Below are 15211 nucleotides of genomic sequence, written 5' to 3'. Positions count from 1 at the left end.
GACAATTCCTCAAAGGTGCCATTCATTGAAGTGAAAAAGAACAGCTCTCTTTAGTGAGTCCTGTATCACTAACAAAAACCATCAGTAAGCATTATAGTAAGCTGTGCACCTGAAGACTTCTAGACGTGGTCCATACTGGCAGCGGCGTCACTAGGGTTGGTGTCACCCAGTGCGGTAACTCATGGTGGCGTGCGGTCCGCACCCCCAGCAGCCCCCTAGTGACGCCACTTCCCCCCCCAGGGTTTGGCTCGCTCTGTCCATGGGTGTGTGTTTCATTGCGCCTCTGTTCTCCACGCACACAGACGTGTCTACCTGAACGTAGTGGGGAGGGAGGTATATTTTATTTACATGCTGTCTTTGTGCAAACACAGTCTGTTTTTTACTGTCGTCATAAAGCAGGCCAGCTGCAAATCTGAAGGTGGAATTCATTTTGTGCGTCCCAAAAAGCCTACGATGTAACAGGATTCTGGCTTTCTCCCCGAATTTACCTCGAATGGCTCTGCTTCCGGGGTGAGGGCAGGCGTGTGCGGTCTGTGTCGTGCCATTTTCTGCGCATTGGGGTATGTTTGCCGGATGTCGTTCTGTGTAGGGTTTGTCTGTCTGTCTTGTCTGCCTGTGGCTGCACCTAGTTGCCTGCTGGGTGTCTGCCTGTCAGTCAGCCTGTCTGGGGGCTCCGCAGCCAGAGTCTCCGCCTGACTGCTTTTCTGTAACCCCGTCTTTCTGGGAAGCAGATTGTCCGTGACCCTCTCTGCATTTCTGTGACCCTCCCACTGCCTGTCTGTGTGTCTGTCTGCGAGTGTCTCCTAGTGTGGGTGTGTGGAACTGTCAATGTGTCTGCTTGCTTTGGTGTCACGGTGTCACTCCATGTGATGGTGTCACCCGGTGCTGTCTGCACCCCTTACACCCCCTAGTGACGCCACTGCACACTGGGTGTCTGGCTGTTGTTAGAGTAGGGTGTGCCCTGTGGCTCTGGGAGCCAAGAGACCTCAGGAATGAAGGCTTCTAGGCACTGCCTTTTAACGGAAACAGACATGCTTGGTGCAGGCAGACTTAATGATCCAGCTGTCAGTGAGAGGGGGCGGGCAACTCCATGCTCACCTGGGTTCAGCAGGTCGAGCCTCGTCGCCAGACTTACCTCCTCCTTAGAGCACAAATTAACAGGCAGATGAGGCCGGTGCAATGGTGTAAATGGGAATAATCTGCTTAGTTTGATCAAAGTTCATGTTTTGACCCTGCAAAATTTCCCATTGTAATCCTCAAAGGGGACTGAGGGCATCTATTGCATAGTTGTCCATTTTTAGGTCTCGCCTGAGCCAGCGCTTTAGCGCTGCTCTGGCGAGAGTTTTAGTAAGCGGGATTTTGAAGTGCAAACTAGTGGCTTTTGTAGGCCTTTAGGTACAGTGCATGTGCGCCGCCGGGCGCGCGCACCATTTGTCCGCCTGCGTGATCACTTTCGCGGCCGCTTGATATTCTCAGTGAGCCACGCGGCCAAAGAACATCAAAGCGGCCGCGAAAGTGCTCACCATATGCTCTGCTCGCATCTCCCTCCCCCCTTTTCTGAACATGGTTCGTGTGCGCTCGCTTTCGTGACGTTTTAAAATTGCACTTTAACCGAAGCCTGCTCACAGTGAGTAAACTACAGGGTCTGAGGCCAGGTCTGGTGTCCAAACAAACACGGTCACCCATTGTGCGTTACGTCTCACCGGGATCGCTTGATCTCTTGACTCTTTTGTCATGGCTTCATTCTCAAACCCTTCCAACGCTTACCTCATCCCAAACGCACCTGACACACATTGCTGTCTATGATTGCTGTAAATTTTGGGACCCAAGTCATTGTGCATGCTCCAAAATACATTTGTCTTGTCACTATCCATGCTTCAGACCATGAACCTTGAAGAATTTTATATTTCTACAAAATTAAATAATACCCGTCATCATTGCCCGTTACCCATACGTCTGCATCGTTTTAACTCAGTTTCGCAATTCCTTTTACTCTCCCAACCCTAGTCCTTCGTGTTGCTTCCACCACCGCCATATATGTTGCTTCAGACCCCCTGCCCTTCGTGTTGCTTTTTCCCACTTGCGCCCACCATGCTGCTTCCACCCCATGCCCTCCTGTTGCTTCCCAGACCCGCTTAATAAAAAGAAACACTTTTGCGCTGCTTTTTTCTTTTTATTTAGATTCAAGATCAGGGACACTAAAAACCATTGTAAATGCTAACAGGGCCCAAAGGCGAAACCCATTGGCATTGCCAATGCTTTTTTCATTCCAAGGTTGGGAAAATTCAACACATCTACCATGCGACGCCTACGGCAATGTGCCAATATGCTGTTTAGACACTACGCGTGTGCCTTTAAGTTATTTGAAACGCGTGTCTTTGTTATTTGAAACGTATTTCTTCATAGTTTCGCACTACAGTGAAAACGCGTCACACCTCTATCGTGTTGCGCCTCTGGCAGTGGGGCAATGTACTGTTTTTTACACTACGTGTGTTTCTTTAAGTTATTTGAAACCTTCATGGCAATGGGTCAATGTGCTAGTTATACAGTCCTTGTGTGTTCGTTCAGTCATTTGAAACCATCTATCATAGTAATTTTGTACTACGCTTGACACTCACAACAGTACCGCTTCCAGACACAACAAGTCTAGGAACAAATTGTGACCCAATCTTCTTTACGCTCCTAACAGGGCTGGGGCTCAAATGCGCATTACGCTTACAAGGGAAAAAATAAACAAAGGAATACAGGGGTATTTTTTCTTTACTTGAATCAGGATTTAAAGTATATTTTGAACAATATCCAGGCTTTCACGTCAGGATTAACTTCAAAGAATGTTTCCCATATCAACGGAGGAAACAGGCAAAAAGCCATCAGATATTATTAGGACTCCCAGAAATACAAGCCTTTGTTGATCACAACCAGTAAATACCTTGGCTCAACACTTCTAACGCGGCACCAGATGCAGCTCACGTCTGCAAACGGACGGAGGGGTCATAAAACACCCGCCCCCCACTCCACTTTAAAAGCAAACCCAAGGAATTCTTCTGGTCGAACAAGAGGAACCCCATAACACTTGTGCTTATCTCAAGGAAGCACATTCAGCAAACGCTCGCAAAAAACAGGCAGAAAGAACAGTGAGGCCCCAGCAACAACACAGGTCATTTGTTCGCTATTACCAGGGCTCTCATACATATTAAAACATGCACTACAAGGGGGAAAATGCATTTGCAATGCAATAGGTCTCGCATTTGCAAAAGTTTAAGCTATTAGCATTGTAAATAACAATGCCTTTTATTTCTTTTTAAAAACCAAAACATAAATAAAAGGCATTGTCATTTACAATGGCAATAGCTCAAATCGTGTAAATGCGAGATCTATTGCATTGCATGCTCTGACACAAGGAGCACAGGTTGTAAGTCCCATTTGCCTGAATTGTGTGTTCCTGAGCAATACGCGTTTTTCCCCCTTATCTCCGTTATTTGCCTAAACTGCAAGCCCTTGGAAACCACTGGCTTTAAGCACTGAATAAAAACACAAGTCAAGTCAAGTCAAGTCAGAGAATTTATATAGCGCACTACCTACCCAGAGGGTCTCAAGGCGCTTAGAAAGGGGAGGAGGATTACTTGTCAAATATCCACGTTTTAAGTTGCTTTCTGAATGCTAGGTGGTTCTGGGTGAGGCGAAGGTAAGCGGGGAGTGAGTTCCATGTTTTAGCAGCCAGGTATGAGAAGGATCTGCCTCCCATGGTGGTCTTGTTGATGCGAGGTACAGTGGCGAGGGCTTGGCTGGAAGAACGTAGTTGGCGGGAGGGGGTGTAGAAGGACAGTCGTGAGTTGAGGCATTCTGGTCCGATGTCGTAGAGTGATTTGTGTGCGTGGGTTAGTAGTCGAAAAGTGATTCTCTTATTGACGGGTAGCCAGTGGAGGTCTTTCAGGTGACCAGAGATGTGTTCGTTGCGCGGGATGTCTAATATGATCCTGGCTGAGGCGTTTTGGATTCGTTGGAGTTTCTTCTGGAGTTTAGCGGTAGTACCTGCGTAGAGGGTGTTTCCGTAGTCCAGTCGGCTCGTGACGATCTGTTTCTTCATCAGATTGCAGGCTCCCCGAGACCCACAAGCCACAATAGACACTTGAAGGATGAAAGGCACAAACCACATTTGGTCAGAGTGGGTCCCAATTAATATAGATTTTCAATCACACGGACGGTTATTTCTGTTAATCTATGCAAGCACATCAAGGGCTGCAATTTATGAGGGATAGATTTCCAACTTCTTCCTAAACGTTGGTGAATCTGTATTAAATGCACATTTTTACATGAGCATAGGGATTGAATCAGCCGAAGTGGAACGTTTAGACGCTTAATGGGGTAAGCGTTCTTCTCATGTACAAGGCTAACATAGGGGTGAGGGTGTGGCGTAACCACTAAAACTGCTGCCTTTGGCTTTTGGAACTGAGGAGCCAGGTTCGAGTCCCGGCGCTCGTTAAACAGAATGTGATTCTGAGCAAATTACATAATCTACCCGGCCTAAATCCTTGTACAATTAACTGGTGCTTCAACTGGTGCTCATGTAAAGCTCTCCGATACCTTCAGTTCGCGTTGGCGCTTAGTAAAATGACTTTCAAAAAAAGAAAGAACAACAGGAGTCGGAGGAGATAGGAAGCACAAGCAGAGGGAAGGGTAAAGCAGCACGAAGGAGCCCGAGGGCATGGAGAGTGTAAGCCCAAAAAAACCAAGCAGGAAGTGGGATAAGGGAGGGGGTGGCAAATGGTGATCACTTTCGCGGCCGCTTTGATGTTCTCAGTGGCCGCGCGGCTCACTGAGAACATCAAAGCGGCCGAGAAAGTGATCAGCAGGCTGACAAATGGTGCGCGCGCCCGGCGCACATGCACTGTAGTTGGCGGCCTGAAAAGCACTAGTTTGCACTTTCAAACCCGCGCGCACACACACACACACACAACCCCCCTTCCTCATGCAACAGAGCTGCTTGTAAAGTCAAGAAACGAAAATCTCAAGAAGTAAACTGGACTCTTGACTCTTGAGGTCCAGGGTACGTTCTGCTGATGTCACTGCCTTCAAGACCCCGAGACAAGGAATGGCAAAAGCAGGGCCAGGACATACCAAATGGTCAGACAGTCGGGGGTAGAAACAGTGAGGTAACAAAGGCCCCCCGCAGCCTAGAGGGGGACCTGAGCTGTAGAGAGACCCGTCAGCACAGTACCCTGGACCGAGACCTACTGAGTGAGTCCGGAGGGGGGCCTCTCTATGTATTTACACCATTAGGTAGAAAATGCTGACAACCGTGAGAACACCAAATAGACTACCTTCCTTGGGCAACGGAAGTAAACTGGCAGTCAGAGTTTGTGGCTGTAAACTCAGGGAGTTTACATTTCTGAAGAAACCATGACATCCTCAGTAGGGCTCTGCTCTACCACAGTTTGTGACAGATGAACCCCAGGCAGTCTAACTTCTTCTAAAGGCATCTACGCAATGATTGACACCAGGGTGCCATGTGCAGGGGAAAAGTGTTCACTTTGGCGGGGTCGTCCACTAGTGGGTGAGAGGTAGATAACGTGCTGCACTGTGTCCAATGAGATGGCAGAGAAGGCCACGCAAATAGAGTGAGACAGGCCATCTCCCCTTCTGATGTAGGTAGAGAGTGCAGGCAGGCCCTCCAGAGAGCACGTGCACTTCATAGCTGATTAAGTAGCGTGTGTACCCGAACTCCCCTGAGCCAATGCAAGAAAGGGCTGTTTGGGGGGGACCTCCGTGAAGCTGGACAGGCCAGTTAAAAGTTACGAATAGGGCCAGGATAAACACACAGCCTGGAATTAAAATGGCTGAGCTAGCGACACATTTCCCCACGGTTTGATTAAACGAATTGCTGCGTGATTTCTAATAAAACGTTTCTCTGGTACAGCCTGTTGCTGGATGCGAGATTGGAAATGGATACTCCAGATCAAACTGTGTTTTGGCAACGAAACGCCGAGGCAGGCAGGCAGTGACTGTGGGGAGTGAGACATAGAAGAACGAGGGGTTGGCAGTCTGGAGAGAGGCACAGAGCTTGAGGCCATAAAATGTAGAAAGCCAATGAGAAAATAAATTGATAGAGGTGGGCAGAGATGCAATGCAGGGTTGAAACAGGGAGAAAGGCAGATGAAAAGACAGTGAGAGATTAGGCGAAAGAGGAGACCAGAGAAGGAAAAGAAAGTGGCCACATTCTGGGAGCAGGGGTGGTGGAGAAACAGAGGTGGACAGGCAAGAGCGTGATAGAGGAAAGAGATTGGCAGAGAAGCGAGGATGGCGACGAGGAGAGATATATATATATATATATATATACACACACACACACATAGGGCAGAAGAAAACAGGATGAAAGAAACAAGGGATAACAGCAAACAGACACAGAAGTGAAGATAGGGGATGAGAAAAGGAGATAATGAATTAGAGGGTGGAAGAGCGACAGAAGAGAGGAGAGGCAAGGCGAAAAAGGCGGGATAGACAGGAAATAAAGAGAGAAAGAGGTCGAACAGGGAGAAGAGAGAAATAGTAGAAGTGATAGCCACGGAGAGCAATTCTACAGACAGTCACGAATAGTTCAGCTGTAGACTGCGACTACTCGGCTGCCCATATTTTGCTTCGAAGTGCATCGGGGGAGAGAAATGTTCTGTAGCTTCACGAAAGAAACATGAAGTTCTGTCTTCATGACTGCCATGTCCCCTCCTCCAGAAGTGGAGTATGCATAATTTCCCGAGTGACTGGTGGCCTGGACCGACATTTGCTGGCAAGCTGTCCGGCGTGATACCATCCTCTTGTCTCCGGAGGCACATGCATGCAAGCGGGGAGGGAGGAATCTTCAGAAACACGTCCACCCCTTACTTTGGGATCGTCTTCCCTTACGCTATCGACTCACGACCTCGCCAATTCCACCCTGCTCACAAAAGCACTTTCCACTCTGTCATCAGCAGCCCCCCCCGCCCCAACCACAACGCGTGGCCTGGACACGGCTGGCAGCAGCACCCAGGGTCACTACTTCCTTATTGGCACCTGTGCGTTATGTGGCTCACTGCATCTAAACATCCTGTTATCCAATGCATACACCGAGGTACGTCCGCTACAGGGAGCATGGGAGAGCAATGGCTGTACGAGTGTAGGAAATGCAGTAAAAGATGCAGCGAGCAAGAGAAAGTGAGTAAAAGAGAAAAACAACGCAAGGCAGATTTAGAGAAAAGGGAGGGAAAGAGAGCCAGGCGGTGGAGTTAAGGAAGGCAAGGCTAAGGAGCGAAAGAAACGACAAGACCAGAGGGGTGAAAGAAAAGAAAGGGACTTAGAGAAGTAAGGTTTGAAAGTGAAAGTAAGACAGAAGGGGAGATAGAAAGTTACGGCAAAGTCAGACAGTGACAGACAACAAAAGCCAGGAAATGGCAGAGAAGCTAAGCGAGGAGAGAAAGAGAGGCGAGAAGTGAATGAAGATAAGACGAGAATATGGAATTAGCACCTGCATGAAGACAAGGCCTGGTAAGGAAGTGGGATAAGGGAGGGGGTGGCAAATGGTGATCACTTTCGCGGCCGCTTTGATGTTCTTAGTGGCCGCGTGGCTCACTGAGAACATCAAAGTGGCCGAGAAAGTGATCAGCAGGCTGACAAATGGTGCGCGCGCCCGGCGCACATGCACTGTAGTTGGCGGCCTGAAAAGCACTAGTTTGCACTTTCAAATCCCGCTTTCTATAGCTCTCGCCAAAGCAGCGCTAAAGCGCTGGCTCAGGCGAGACCTAAAAATGCATTCTCTATAGCCGTCCAAACATTCAATTTCAATGCACAGCATTTAATGTTTATAAAGCAACAGTTCACAACTACCCAATTGAGGTGCCTCAAACACGCACTAACACGTGGAACAATGCTACATTTATCATTGGTAAAAAAAAAAAGCATTGGCATAGCCAATAGGTCTCGCTTTTGGGACCTTATAAGTCTTTAGTTATGCAGCACAATATCCTTGGTGCAACAACATCAACTGTTGCATGGCTAAACACTTATAAGGTACAAGGTTTAGCCATGCAACAGCTGATGTTGTTGCACCAAGGATATTGTGCTGCAAAACTAAATACTTACAAGGTCCCAAAAGCGAGACATATTGGCTATGCCAATGCTTGTTAAAACTGTAATTCGGAACTTGATACATGCAAAGCATGCGTTACCCCACTGAGCTACATCCCCGGCGAGGATGCCAGTGTTTCATTTTATCAGAATAATAATGAAAAGCTATAGGTTCTGTCAATGATACGCTTGAGTATCTCAGCAAGGTGAAGGACAGAGGAAGTTAAAGACATTGCATTTCAGCTACGAAATCACACACTATCCTTGCCTGAAACTAGTCAGAAAAGTTGGCTCTATTTAAATTAAAATAAAGGCTGTATTACAATGTCTTCAGCATGAAACAGCTGGCAAATGCCAGGCTGTAGATATCTAACCTGCTTTTGATGCAGTAGGAAGCAGTACATGAAAAATGAATAACTTTGGTGTAGTCAAATACTGAACAGATACCTTAAAACAACTAAACTGGACGTGAGCTGAAAGTACTATCAAATAAGCTTGTACACAGCGTGCAGACATGAGTTTCCGTAGTGTAGTGGTTATCACGTTCGCCTAACACGCGAAAGGTCCCCGGTTCGAGACCGGGCGGAAACACTTTTATTTTTTTCTCAGAATTACACATTTTACTTTTAACATCCTGTGTTAGTAAGAGCTTCTGTGATCTCATTTCATATCGGGGATTGTAGAAAACCGTCTACTTCAGTAATGAAACGGGCCCCTTGACACCTTTATGTTTATGTGCTTTATGATGAGGTGTGCCGAGTGCCAGCACGCGACAGCTGCTCACTGTGTCAACCCTGCAGGGGCCCCAGATCCTTGCCGCGCGTGCAGTGTGCACCGCCCTATACATGCACTGCAGTAAAAATACCCACTCATGCTCCGTGTGTAAATTGCATAAAAATGCATGCATGCAGCCATGAGTAAACAAGCACATGCAGCGGCAGGTGGACTGGCACATGATGGCGTGAATACACCTGCCATATATAAACACACATGCATGTAACTTATCAAACAGGCCTTGACTACCCTGGTCGATGTGAGAGAGTTGTTGAGATCAGTTTCATATGATGCACGGCGCTCGCTGTCTACCCCTCTTAGACGCAAGGTGTGATCTGCAGTTTCATGTGATGCACGGGGCTCGCTGTCCTCCCCCTCTCTTATACGATGTAGCGTCCGAGGGAGGGAGATGGGGGGGATCGACCAGACTTCCCTTCACAAGGCTGCAGGGAGGTGACATCTGCCGCCAGCCTGAGTTTTCATGGTGGTCACTTTTTTTCCCCTGGACACACGGTGAGGGTGTCGCTGTACAGAATCGAAGGCTACGAGTTTTGTCCTTTCTTTTCTCTTCATGACCCTCCCACCCCCGATTGTAAATGTTCCCTTCTTCCCGCTGTCCCTATCACCTCTCTATATGAGAACAGGCGTGCTCCATTATGCTTCGTGCTATATAGGAGTAGCACAGGGTACGTCACTCACGGTGGGGATGTAGCTCAGTGGTAGAGCGCATGCTTCGCATGTATGAGGCCCCGGGTTCAATCCCCGGCATCTCCAGACTTTTATTTAGATCTGCATTTTATAAAACTTTAGACTTCTTGAAAATCCTCTGTATAAACGCAGCATTTTATTCACATCGTGGCTGGGGCAATTTTTTGTTTCATGCAGTCGAAAGTGACATTTTACACTCAAAACATCAACAACTAAGCATTAAGCAAGGCAAAACCTCACACTTGCAGTGAGTAAAGAGATACGGTGTTAGCCTCAAAAATAACCTTTTTACTTCTGGAGACCACCAATTAATCATTATTGGAGCCCGGGCCCCCACCTTCTGAAATGTCCCTGCTTTCCCCAATGAAGCTCAGGAGACTTGCTGAGATGACTGCAATCGTGCATTTCTTTTGTAATTAGGTTTACAGAGAGAGCGGCGGGCAGACTGCTCCGAACGCTCCTGTCGTGTTATACGTAGCACCACTGAAGGAAGACACAATTCAGGGATGTAGGAACACTGTATATATTTATTTGTATACTACACACGCAAGAGCGCCGGGCCAACACACCCTGCTCCGTGCCGCGGTTCCGCTCACTCGCGTTCCGCTACTCGCGCATGCGCATTGCCCTATAGCGCGTTCTGCTCTCGCACGCTGCGTAACCACGCAGCGTGCGAGAACTAGAACGCACTCTACATATCTCCCTCCTTTTCCATGGCCCTGATAACATGTAGTCCTCACAGTCTCTAGGGTATACACCCTCCATCTAGTTCAAAGTCTTTGAAGCGGCTAGGCCTCACAATCACTCTGCCAGCTCGGGTACGTTTTACCGGGGTGCCAGGATTTCCAGGATCATTGCTTACGGCTGGGCTCCCCTCCATGCCTCGGTGGTCAACTCGCCCCGCTCTGTCCGGGCTGTGGCCTTCCTCCGTCGGTAGCTCTTCCACTTCCATCGTCCCCTGGTCTCCCTGCTCCTCACTGTACTCTCTCTCTGGTATGCCTCTTCCTTCAGGGAGTTTGCTTCCTTCATTGTCCTTTGTGTAGGTCTCATGGGATAATTTCTCGTTCTCTTCCTCTGGCCATTTTAAGATCTTATTGCATTTCGCCATGCGGTCATGGGACCACACGTTCCCATCGCTGAGTAGGGCGGCTCTCTCATATACCTCCTCCACTTGTAGAGGTGGGCTGTACTTGCTGTCTCCCTTCTTCCTTCGTACCGCTAACTTGACTCTCACCCACTCCCCTTTCTCCAGAGTGGCGTTTTTGACCTTCCGTCTCTGGTTGTAGTACTCCGTGTACACTCTCTGGGCCTTCTCCAGGTTGTGTTGTACTACCGCCGGAGACCATTTGCTTGTGATTGTCTTTTCCCTCCACATGACGTTGTCCTTGGTGAAGGGGTGTCTCCCCCTTAGGATTTGGAAGGGGCTGTACCCCGTCCCCGTGGGGGTGATGCGGTAGGCCCACACCGTTTTCTGTATCTCTTTCTCCCAGTCTTTCCCCATCATGATGGCTGCTTGGATGGATCCCATTAGCACTCTATTGAAGCGCTCTACCTGTCCATTGCTCGACGGGTGGTACACCGCCGTGTGTAGCAATTTGATCCCATTTCGCTCCGCGTACTTGTTCCATTTTTCTGATCTAAATTGGGGTCCGTTGTCACTCAATAACGTTCTGGGGATGCCTTCCCTTAGGAAGACCGAGGTGAGAAATTTTATCACAGTCTCTGCTTCCATTTCTTCCTGTATGTGTATCTCCGGCCATTTGGAATACTTGTCGACCAGAACACAGAGGTATTGGGGCGTTCCGTGGATGTCCAGCACCGGTCCCAGGATGTCCACCGCCACATCTTCCCATGGCCCACTTGGTAAGGGGAATTTCCCCATCGCCGGCCGTAGGGGAACCAGCATCTTGTCTGCTCTTTGGCACAGATTGCACTCTCTCACTTGCCTTTCCACCTGAGTGTCCATTCCTGGCCACCAGTACATGTGCTTCGCCCTCGCCTTAGATTTCACTATTCCTAAGTGCCCTTCGTGTAGCAATGCAATTAATCGGGGAACCACTGCTGCTGGAGGAACCACCTTGTCTCTCCTGTACAGGAATATTCCTTCGTTCCCCACTGATAATTCTTCTCGTACTTCATAATATTTTCGGAGTGCCTCTCCTAGCCGTTTCTTCTCCGACCATCCTCTTATTATGTATTCTTTGAATTTGCAAATTTCCTCATCTTCTCCATACGCCTGTATCCAGTCTTGTTTGCTTATTATCCTTTCTGGATCGTCCATTATTGCCACCATCTCATCTTCCTCTGTGGTCATGTCCGGGGCTCCTTCCATGGCTGCTGCTCGGCTAAGATAGTCTGCCACCTTGTTCCTCGTCCCCGGAATATACTCCACGTCGTATCTGTACTCTAGCAGTTTGAGCGTCATTTTTGCTATGCGGGGCGTGGCGCCCGCATGCCCGCTTGAGGTGAGCACCTTGACCAAGGGCTTGTGGTCCGTCTTAAGTAGGAATTGTGTGCCCCATAAGAATTGGCGATATTTTCCCATCGCCCACACCACGGCTAGCATCTCCTTCTCAATCACACTGTATTTCTGCTCAGTGGGTGATAATGTCCTGGACGCAAAGCTGAGTGTTTCCACCAGTCCATCACTTCTTTCCTGCATGAGTATTGCCCCTAGTCCTTTTTCGCTGGCATCTGTCGTCAGAATCGACCGGCCAAGTGGATCATACTCTTGCAAGGGCACCGCTTGACTAATGTCTTTCTTCAGGGCCTCAAATTCCTTTTGTGTGTCCTCCGTCCATTTGTAAGTCGTTTTGTCCCTCGTTAGTTGTCGGAGGTGATGTGTCTTGGTGGCGAAGTGTGGTACGAATTTGCTGTAATACTCTGCCATCCCTAAGAAGGACATTACTTCTTCTTTGTTGTTGGGTGCTGTCGCCTTGCATATCGCCTCCACGTTCGCTCTATTGGGGTTGATGCCGTGTCCTCCTATCTCGTGCCCTAGATACGTGACTGATGTCATCCCCAGCCTGTACTTTTCCCATTACGCAGTCAGGCCTTTGTCTTCTAGTACTCTGAGTACCTTCTCCAGTCTCTCATCGTGGTCTCTTCTATCTGTTCCCATCACGAGTATATCGTCCTGAAAGTACTGGACGCCCTCGATGTCCTGAAACAGACGATGCATCAGTTTTTGGAACACCGCCGCTGCGGAGGCGAGGCCAAATGGCATTCTCCGGAATTGGTAGCACCCGAAGGGTGTGATAAACGATGTCAACTTCCGGCTTGACGGGTGTAGGTCTATCTGGTGATAGGCGGACGTTAGGTCGATGGTGGAGAACCACTTTACCCCTTTGGTCTTGGCTAGTATTTCTTCGGTGCGAGGTAATGGGAATTTCTCTACTATGAGACACTTGTTCAGTTCCCGAAGGTCCACACACAGACGGACTTTCCCATTTGGGTTCATCGCCACTACCAAGGGGGCGAGCCATTCCGCACTGTTGATCAGCTCTATTATCCCCTCCTTCTCCAATCGGTGTAGCTCCGTCTGCACCGCGTCTTTCACCGCTAGGGGTATATTTCTGACTTTGTGGGACACTGGACTGGAGTTTTCTTTGAGTACTATCTTGTGTGTAAATTTCTCCAGCTTCCCCACCTTTCCTCCAAACACTTTCGGGAATTTATGCTTCATCGCTTCCAGTACCGGCCAGCTCCCTGGCGCTGTCATGAGGACTTGTGTGTCGCCTCCCGGGTCTAGTTTGATCCCTAGATCCCCTTGGTCCATCCATCCTAGTACGGAGGGGCCTTTCTCCGCTATGTACAATTTGCACTCGGCTTGTCTTCCTCGGAATTCAAAGGTCTGTTTCCTGTACCCCACCATGGGTATCGGTTCCCCTGTATACGATACCGGGCGAATGTCTGGTGGTTCCATCCTTGTTCCCAATGTGGGTTCAAATTGCTCCTTCCATACTGCTTTCTGGATGATGGTGTACGGGGATCCCGTGTCTATTACTATTTGGATGTTCACCCCTCCAATCTTCATGTCGCATTGGGGTTTGCGGGTTCTCTTCCCGTCTATCCCCAGCACTTGATCATCGATACACAGGACCTCCACGTCTTACTCCTGCTCTTCTTCCTCTTCCCGTTGCTCTTGTTCCACGTACTTCACCACGGGCCTCTTCGTCTTCCTTCGGCAGACTTTCTCATAGTGGCCCATTATGCTGCAGAACATACACTTCGCACGGAACGCTGGGCATCTCTTGTCCTGAGCTGTATGTGCAGGGCTACCGCATCTGTAGCAAGCTCCATTGTTGTCTCTTATCGGCTTCCACGTTTGTCCAGTCTTCCCTTTCCATTTCGGAGGTCCTCTGCTCTCCTGGGCCGGTTGTTTGCTTCTTCCCTGTGCTTCTGCGTCATCCACTTTGTTCACCATGGTCTTGGGGACCACTTCTCGTTTTGCCGCCTCCGCGCACCGTTTAGTCAACTCCGCTTTCTATACCATCGCAATCACTTCTTTTAGTGGCGCCTCACTATTCACCCACAGTTTGTCTTGTACACTTTTGTTCGTAGTATGCATGACGATTTGGTCCTTGATGAACTCATCGTGCAGAGTTCCGTATTTGCATGTCACCGCCAGTTTCTTCAAGGCCGCTACGTATTCGTCGATGGTTTCTCCCGGCTCTTGTTTCCTCTGTTGGAAGTTGTACCTATCTATCGAGACAGTCACCGCTGGGCGGTAGTGGGCATCGAGGTCCTCCATGGCGTGTTTAAATACGTCATCGTCCGCGTTTTGCCGGAGTTGCGGCACTAGATTCTCGTAGACCCTTATGCCTTCCGGGCCTAGATTGTGCAGGAGAATTCTTTTCTTCCTCGTGCTGGGGAACTCTTCTCCATTTTCGTCTTCGAGGGCCGCTAGGTAGTTCTTAAAACATTCCCGCCAATCCTCCCACTTCATTTGGGGTTCTCCTGGTCTTGGCAGGAACGGTATTAGCGCCGTCAGTGAGGATCCTTGGGTGCTCATCTCTCCCCTCCTTCCTGGCGCCGCTCCTGGGCCTCTCGGACTATCTGGCGTGTTTCCCCTCTCTCGTTGCGCCTGCTCCTGCTGTCGCTCCTCTTCCGACCCCCCGTCGCTGCGTGCTGTCGCTTCCGCCAGGTTCACTGTGTCTAGGCCTCTCGCGTGCTTCTTGCGGTTGCGCGCCTTCTATCAGCCTCTGAACGTGGTCTGTACCTTTTATTTACTGCCGCTGCCACGCTCTTCGTGTGTTTTTCTCCTGGGATTGCTCTCCTTCCTGTCTTCCCCCTTGGCTGGCCACTGCTGCTCTGGCCAGTGCTCCTAGTCAGTAGATCCGGATCCTTCTGCTGTCAGTAATTGCAGAATCCCAGTCTCGTCGCCACTGTCGTGTTGTACGTAGCACCACTGAAGGAAGACACAATTCAGGGATGTAGGAACACTGTATATATTTAGTTGTATACTACACACGCAAGAGCACCGGGCCAACACACCCTGCTCCGTGCCGCGGCTCCGCTCACTCACGTTCCGCTACTCGCGCATGCGCATTGCCCTATAGCGCGTTCTGCTCTCGCGCGCTGCGTAACCACGCAGCGTGCAAGAACTAGAACGCACTCTACAGCTCCGATATCG

At 49.3% G+C, this 15211-nt stretch overlaps 2 non-coding genes across 2 annotated transcripts; both read left to right on the top strand.

Annotated features, from left to right (window-relative positions):
* Positions 1–8612: 8612 nt before the first annotated feature.
* On the top strand, positions 8613–8685 carry TRNAV-AAC (transfer RNA valine (anticodon AAC)). Its single transcript has one exon. It is a non-coding gene; the product is annotated as a tRNA-Val (tRNA).
* Positions 8686–9570: 885 nt separating this feature from the next.
* Positions 9571–9642, top strand: TRNAA-CGC (transfer RNA alanine (anticodon CGC)). Its single transcript has one exon. It is a non-coding gene; the product is annotated as a tRNA-Ala (tRNA).
* The last annotated feature ends 5569 nt before the right edge of the window (positions 9643–15211 follow it).

The sequence above is a fragment of the Triturus cristatus genome, chromosome 4_1 (assembly GCF_964204655.1).
Source record: "Triturus cristatus chromosome 4_1, aTriCri1.1, whole genome shotgun sequence".
In the NCBI taxonomy this organism is placed as follows: Eukaryota; Metazoa; Chordata; class Amphibia; order Caudata; family Salamandridae; genus Triturus; species Triturus cristatus.
This window is presented reverse-complemented; position numbering and strand designations above follow the sequence as displayed.